Source organism: Triticum dicoccoides, chromosome 6A (assembly GCF_002162155.2).
Source record: "Triticum dicoccoides isolate Atlit2015 ecotype Zavitan chromosome 6A, WEW_v2.0, whole genome shotgun sequence".
Lineage (NCBI taxonomy): Eukaryota > Viridiplantae > Streptophyta > Magnoliopsida > Poales > Poaceae > Triticum > Triticum dicoccoides.
The window spans coordinates 189,635,426-189,644,040 of record NC_041390.1 but is presented as its reverse complement, the minus strand read 5'-3'; positions in this window follow the sequence as shown (position 1 = coordinate 189,644,040).

The window sequence follows — 8,615 nt, the reverse complement described above, 5'->3', positions numbered from 1 at the left end:
TCGATGGTTGACTTGCAACTAGGCCAGTTGCAAAAACTACATACAAAAAGCTGAGTTGCAAGTTGATGGTCGAGTTGCAAGTGGCATCGAGTAAATAACCCTAGTTGCGAGTCGATGTTCTACTTGCAAGTGGCATGCGGGCACCCACAGTTGCGAGTCAATGGTGGACTTGCAACTAGGGCAATTAAAAAACTACAAAACAAAAACAAACCGATTGCGAGTGGCGGGTCCATTTGCAAGTGGCATGCGGGCCCCCACAGTTGCGAGTCGATGGTGGACTTGAAGGAAATATGCCCTAGAGGCAATAATAAAGTTATTATTTATTTCCTTATATATCATGATAAAAGTTTATTATTCATGCTAGAATTGTATTAAACCGGAAACATAATACATGTGTGAATACATAGACAAACAGAGTGTCACTAGTATGCCTCTACTAGACTAGCTTGTCAATCAAAGATGGTTATGTTTCCTAACCATGGACAAAGAGTTGTCATTTGATTAACAGGGTCACATCATTAGTTGAATGATCTGATTGACATGACCCATTCCATTAGCTTAGCACCCGATCGTTTAGTATGTTGCTATTGCTTTCTTCATGACTTATACACGTTCCTATAACTATGAGATTATGCAACTCCCGTTTGCCAGAGGAACACTTTGTGTGCTACCAAACGTCACAACGTAACTGGGTGATTATAAAGGAGCTCTACAGGTGTCTCCAAAGGTACATGTTGGGTTGGCGTATTTCGAGATTAGGATTTGTCACTCCGATTGTCGGAAGGTATCTCTGGGCCCTCTCGGTAATGCACATCACTTAAGCCTTGCAAGCATTGAAACTAATGAGTTAGTTGCGGGATGATGTATTACAGAACGAGTAAAGAGACTTGCCGGTAACGAGATTGAACTAGGTATGGGATACCGACGATCGAATCTCGGGCAAGTAACATACCGATGACAAAGGGAACAACGTATGTTGTTATCCGGTCTGACCGATAAAAGATCTTCGTAGAATATGTAGGAGCCAATATGAGCATCCAGGTTCCGCTATTGATTATTGACCGGAGACGTGTCTCGGTCATGTCTACATTGTTCTGGAACCTGTAGGGTCCGCACGCTTAAGGTTACGATGACAGTTATATTATGAGTTTATGCATTTTGATGTACCGAAGGTTGTTTGGAGTCCCGGATGTGATCACGGACATGACAAGGAGTCTCGAAATGGTCGAGACATAAAGATTGATATATTGGAAGCCTATGTTTGGATATCGAAAGTGTTCCGGGTGAAATCGGGATTTTACCGGAGTACCGGGAGGTTACCGGAACCCCCCGGGAGGTATATGGGCCTTAGTGGGCCTTAGTGGAAGAATAGAAGAGGCAGCCAGGGCTGGTCCGCGCGCCCCTCCACCCCTAGTCCGAATAGGACAAGGAGAGAGGGGGCCGGCGCCCCCCTCCTTCTCTCTCTCTCTCTCTCTTTTCCCACTCCACGAATCCTATTCCAACTAGGAAAGGGGGGGAGTCCTACTCCCAGAAGGAGTAGGACTCCTCCTGGCGCGCCACACCTTGGCCGGCCGGCCCCCCTCCCTTGAACCTTTATATACGGAGGCAGGGGCACCCCTAGAGACACAAGTTGATCCACATGATCATCTTCTTAGCCGTGTGCGGTGCCCCCTTCCACCATAGTCCTCGATAATATTGTAGCGGTGCTTAGGCGAAGCCCTGCGACAGTAGTACATCAAGACCGTCACCACGTCGTCGTGCTGACGGAACTCTTCCCCGACACTTTGCTGGATCGGAGTCCGGGGATCGTCATCGAGCTAAACGTGTGCTAGAACTCGGAGGTGCCGTAGTTTCGGTGCTTGATCGGTCGAGCCGTGGAGACGTACGACTACATCAACCAAACGCTTCCGTTGTTGATCTACAAGGGTACGTAGATCACACTCTCCCCCTCTCGTTGCTATGCATCACATGATCTTGCGTGTGCGTACGTAATATTTTGAAATTACTACGAAACCCATCAGGACTTGTAACTAGGGCAATTGCAAACAACAACAAAAAATCCGAGTTGCAAGTTGATGGTCGAGTTGCAAGTGGCATCGAGTAAACAACCCTAGTTGTGAGTCGATGGTCTACTTTCAAGTGGCATGCGGGCACCCACAGTTGCGAGTTGATGGTGGACTTGCAACTAGGGCAATTATAGAACTACAAAAACAACAGACCAGTTGCGAGTCGAGGATCTATTTGTAATTGGCATGCGGGCCCTCCACAGTTGCGAGTCAATGATGGACTTGCAATGAGGGCAATTGCAAAAACTACATATAGAAAACAAACCAGTTGCAAGTCCATGGTCTAGTTGCAAGTGGCATCGAGTAAAACAACCCTAGTTGCGAGTTGATGGTCTACTTGCAACTGGCATGCGGGCACCCATAGTTGCTATTCGATGGTGGACTTACAAGGAGGACAATTACAAAAGAAAAAAACACAGACCAGTTTCGAGTCGATGGTCTATTTGCAAGTAGACCATTTGCTAGTAGACGGTCAAGCTGCAAGTGGCATCGAGTAAACACCGCCAACAACCAACACAACAACCAAGAACAAGAACAAAAACAACAAACATACAACAACAGAAAAGAGCAGTTGCGAGTCGATGGTCTACTTGCAAGTGGCATGCGGGCCCTTGCAGTTGCGAGACGATTGTGGACATGCTACCGGAGCAATTACGAAGCAGCACACAAAAATGGCTAGTTGCAAGTCCAGGGTTGGGTTGCAACTAACATCGAGTAACCACCCAAAGTTGCAAGTCGATGATCCGCATGCAAGTGACATGCGGGCCCCACAGTTGCTTGTATTCCATCGACGTTGACAACCCTTCCCCCAACCCCTAGTTGCGGTTGCATCATATGTCCTACAGTTGCACTAGGGTGTTCTGAGTTGCAAATTGCTTCGGGTTGGAGCGGTTGCAACTACAACAACAAGACCTAACAAAAAAATTGGAACCGATTTCATCGGTACCGACAACTATCCCCCGACCTCTAGTTGCGGTCACATTATATGTTCCGTAGTTGCGGTTGGAGCAGTCGCAACTACAACAAAAAGACCTAACAACAAGAAAAAAACAGACCAGTCGCGAGTCGATGGTCTACATGCAAGTGGCATGCGGGGCACCCACAAATTGTGACTCGATTGTGGACTTGCAACTAGGGCAATTAGAAAAGTAAAAAATAAGACCAGTTGCAAGTCGAAGGTCTATTTGCAAGTGGCATGCGGCCCCCCATAGTTGCGAGTTGATGGTTGACTTGCAACTAGGGCAATTGCAAACAACAACAACAAAAAAGCTGAGTTGCAAGTTGTTGGTCGAGTAGCAAGTGGCATCGAGTAAACAACCCTAGTTGCGAGTCGATGGTCTACTTGCAAGTGGCATGCAGGCACCCATAGTTGCGATTCGATGTTGGACTTTGCAACTAGGGCAATTACAAAACTAGAAAAAAAAATAGACCAGCTGCAAGTCGATGGTGGACTTGCAACTAGGGCAATTACAAAACTACAAAAAAGAATAGACCAGTTGTGAGTCGAGGGTCTATTTGCAAGTGGTATGCAGGCCCCCTACAGTTGTGAGTCGATGGTTGACTTGGAACTAGGGCAATTGCAAAAACTACATACAAAAAATAGACCAGTTGCGAGTCGAGGATCAATTTGCAAGTGGCATGTGGGCCCCCATAGTTGCGAGTCCATGGTTGACTTGCAACTAGGGCAATTGCAAAAGAACAACAAAAGACCGAGTTGCAAGTTGATGATTGAGTTGCAAGTGGCATCGATTAAACAACCCTAGTTGTGAGTCGATGTTCTACTTGCAAGTGGCATGCGGGCACCCACAGTTGCGAGTCAATGGTGGACTTGCAACTAGGGCAATCACAAAACTATAAAACAAAAACAGAAAGCAAAACAAAACATATGTGATATCAACAACCGCTTCTGGAGCCAAGTTCAATGGTTGAACAAATTTCTTCGGGATTTTCAATGTGATATCAACAAATACAAACAAAAAGGAAAAAAGGTGAAAACTGTGTTAGGAAATAAGAGGAAAAAAGCAAAACATATTTGCAATAAAGACAAAATGACAGAACACATAAACCTCTCGTTGCTATGCATCTCCTTGATAGTTCTTGCATGTGCGTAGATTTTTTTGTTTTCCATGCAACGTTTCCCAACACATGCAACTGGCCCCAACAACTTTCCTTCCAACCCAGACCCCCGGTTGTGCTTGGGTGTGGTGAGTTGCGATTGCGCTGGGGTTTGGGCGGTTGCAACTACAACAACAAAAAACCCTAACAAACATAAAATGGAAACCGATTTCATCGATGCCGACATCCCTCCGCCCGACCCCCAGTTGCGGTCATGTTATATGTCTTGCAATTGCGCTTGGGTGTGCCGAGTTGCGATTGCGCTCGAGTTGGGGTGGTTGCAAGTACAAAAAAATGGAACCAATTTCATCGGCGCCGACAGCCTTCCGCCCCGACCCTCGGTTGTGCTTGGGTGTGCTGAGTTGTGATTGCGCTCGGGTTGGGGTGGTTGCGACTACAACAACAGAAAACCCTAACAAAAAGAAATGGAAACCGATTTCATCGATGCCGACAACCCTCCACCCATTTGGGCTTGGGAGTGCTGAGTTGTGATTGCGCTTGGGTTGGGGCAGTTGAGACTACAACAAAAAACCCTAACAAAAAATGGAAACCAATTTTCATCGACGCCGACAAACCCTCCCCCCAACGCCCGGTTGTGCTTGGGTGTGCTAAGTTGCAGTTATGCTCAGGGGGAGCTAACGAAAAAATGACATCGTCGACCACCTTAAAGTTCAACCCAGACACCTACTTAAACTTATTCCTTGCAGTGCATGGAATGTTCTGTTGACAAAACAAAAAAAAAAGAAAAAGGACAAACATGAAATATATCAAAAAAAGAAAAAAATGCTTTCATGTTAATAAAATGACGGCAAGAAAAAACAATTAAGAAAAGAAGAAAAAAGATTATCGCTGAAGCTTCAAAGTCATCATGGATAACAATGTGAAAACTCTGCTCGTTATCGCTCCCACAATGTGAATGGCAGATTGGGCACACCATCCTACATATACGGGGAAAACACAAAAACATGACCTTGGGATGGATTAGAACAAGGAAAAGGTATTACACAAAAATGTGTTGTATAAGAAAACAAAAAAATCAATAAAGAGTTAAGGTCTGCATTCCCATAACAAAAAAACAAAGAAAGGGCATGACACTACAGTACTGGAGGCCGCTGATATAAATATTGGAGCAATGTGCAGCAGCCAGGATTCTCTTGCTCGCCCAAAAAAAGAAAAAAATTGAAGCCACTCCGTCAACAACAGATTTGCTCATAAAAAACTAGCAGATCCTATTCTAGGCAGGCCTGGGCTTTTGCGTCAAAAACAGTCTGGGCCGGACTGCAAATACAAAAAAGGGGCCGGGTCGCGAGCCGAACACCAGATGGGCGCGCACGCGTCGCTACGAAGCTCTCCACGTTGACAAACACGAATCGCGGCACAGCTGGATCCGACGGTTGGAAAAGTGAATGAGACCAATCTATTTCTCATTCGAATGAGTTTTAGCAAAACCGATAAAAATATGACTACAAAGTTGTTCTTTAAACACAGTGTGAAGACAATATGTCATCTACTTCATGTCATCATACTTAATGCGATACTCTAGTTAGTTACTTAATAATTTAAGATGCATGTTGGATAGCGGTCTTCGAGGGAGAAAGCTATAAATGTAGTTAGATAACGGTCTATAGATGTTTGGACGTGATGCTCATATGTAGTTATCCATTGTATAACCATAGTCATAGAAACTGCAAATTAATTGATGTGTAACTATAATTTATTCACCACACCATGCTATCTTTTAGAGAAAAACTACTAGTGAACCTATGGATTCTGGTCCACTCTTCTTTCTATTTTTTTCCAACCTCGATCAACACTCTTCACAATTCTTGCTTTTACTTTTCCTTTGCATTCAATCTTTCATACACACTTGTGTTTAATCCGTGTAACTAGCAAGCGTAGTAAGACTGACAATCTTGATAGTTTCGTTTGGAGCCAAGGCAGTTTTAAATATTCGTGTGTAGCTACCGATCATTGGCTACTTAGCAAACTCCTACTGGTTTGATTAAGGTCATCCACCTTTGGAGAAATTGTTGCTTCCTATGAATCTTTCACTTGGGGCCCCAAGACCATCCTAGTTGAGAGGAAGCAAGCTTTTTTCTGGCGTCGTTGTCAGGGAGTTTTGTTTTGCAAGTGTACGGAGATTCCTATCAACTTACCGTTAAGGTCAAGCCTTCATTGGTGACACTGTGAAGGTGTCTTTGGACATTACCATACATCCTATACTCCTTTACTTTACTACCTTGTTACCTATCCTGCTTAGTTACTTTTTCCCTTGTTATTTTGCTTTTTAGCTTTTCAAAAAGCTCAAAAAACCACAAAATATTTAAGTACCAACTAGTACTTCCTCTATGACAATGTCTCTTTGCACAAGGGCAAGAATGTGCTAGGAAGGATGTGAAGAGGGCATTTGAAGTGCTCCAAGCTCGTTGGGGTATTGTTCGTGGAGCTGCAATGATGTGGGAAGCGGAGACACTTTTTCTGGCTCACGATATGTTGTATAATCTTGGACAACATGATTGTCAAGGATGATAGAGAAGGGACAAGCCGCACACATGATTTTGGGAAGTCCGAAGTTCAGGTCCGCCTCCCGACACAAAAGAGCATATTGCTAATTTTCTTGAGATGCATCGTCAACTTCGAGATCAAAGGGTGCACATGCAACTTCTCAATGATTTTGTGAAGCATATGTGGATCCGCGCTGAAACTCACTGAACTATGTTTTTTATGTTCGAATTATGCACTATGAACAAATTTCATGTTTGGACTATGTATTTTTATGTACAAATAATTTGTATTTGTGTGTGATGATCGACGCGCATGTCTTTGCATGGATTTGAGATTTTAAAAGTAGGTCGTGGTTACAAACAAACATGTGAGGGTCGGACGGTCTGTGGATGCTGGGTGTATCCTCGGACATATACGGCCTAGATTTACCCAATCCTATTGTAGATGTTTTATAGAGATTTCATCTGCCAGAGGGATGTGGAGTTTCTACACCCAGGAGCAAATGCTCCTAGTGTGAACAGTAAAATCAAATAAATTCAAAAATAATTTCTAAATTTCTAAATTTTTTGTGGCATACTTTCACAAATGTTTGTTGTGCATGCAAAATTTCATCGCAAAATCACATTGGTGGAAAGCGTTGTAAAAAAAGAAAATTGATGTTCAGAAAATGTTACTTACAAAAGCATTTTGGAGCTCTGATTTTATTTTTTTGGCACGTCTTCCACCAATGTGATTTCGTGATGAAATTTTGCATGCACAACAAACATTTGTGTAAAAATGTCACAAAATAATTTTAAATTTTTTTGAATATTTTTTCTATTATTTGATTTTACTGTTAACACCAGGAGCATTTGCTCCTGGGTGTAGAAAGGTACTTTCGCTGCCAGAGCTATTTCTCGCCTATAGGGAGACGGTAGGTTGTCTCGCTATAAACAAGCGCGAGCGGGCCGACTCTTTTAGTGCAGTTTTCACCTTCGTCTTAGTCGCTCGTTGTAGGTTCGTTTTAGGTCTGATTTTCACCAGTTTTTTTGTCTTTTTTTTCTTCAGTTCTTTCTGGTTTATCACAGGTTTTCTTTTCTATGTCTTTGTTTTCTTCGTTATAACTTTGGTTTTCCTTTGTTTTTCACTATTTTTTTCTTGGTTTTCACTAGTTTTTCCTTCTCTTTATTTTCCTCTTTGTTTTTCTTTGTTTCATTTCTTCAGTTTCCGTTGTTTTTTGGTTTTCTTTGTTTCTCTTTCTTTTACATTGTTTTTATCCCGATTTCTTTCGCTTTTTTCTTTCATTTTTATGTGTTTTTCATGGTTTTCATCGTTTTTCGAACCTTTGTTGATTATTGTAACACCCACGATGCGGCTATATCTCCCACGTGTCGGAGCACGACTTGAGGCATAACCGCATAGTAGGCATGTCGCAAGAGGGGTAATTTTACACATCCCATGTACTAAATAAGAAAGGGATAAATAGTTGCGCTACAAGGGGCTCTAGTTTGGACCAACACTTAGAGGAGCACTGGCCCGGGGGTTTAAAAATAAAGATGACCCTTGAGTCTGCGGAACCCAAGGGAAAAAGGCTTAGGTGGCAAATGGTAAAACCAAGGTTGGGCCTTGCTGGAGGAGTTTTATTCAAGGCGAACTATCAAGGGGTTCCCATTATAACCCAACCGCGTAAGGAACACAAAATCAAGGAATATAATATCGGTATGACGGAAACTATGGTGGCAAGAGTGGAACAAAACACCAGGCACAAGGCCGAGCCTTCCACTCTTTACCAAGTATATAGGTGCATTAAAGTAAACAAGATATAATAATAATGATATCCCAACAATAACCATGTTCCAACAAGGAACAAACTCCATCTTCACCTGCAACTAGCAACGCTATAAGAGGGGCTGAGCAAAGCGGTAACATAGCCAAACAACGGTTTGCTAG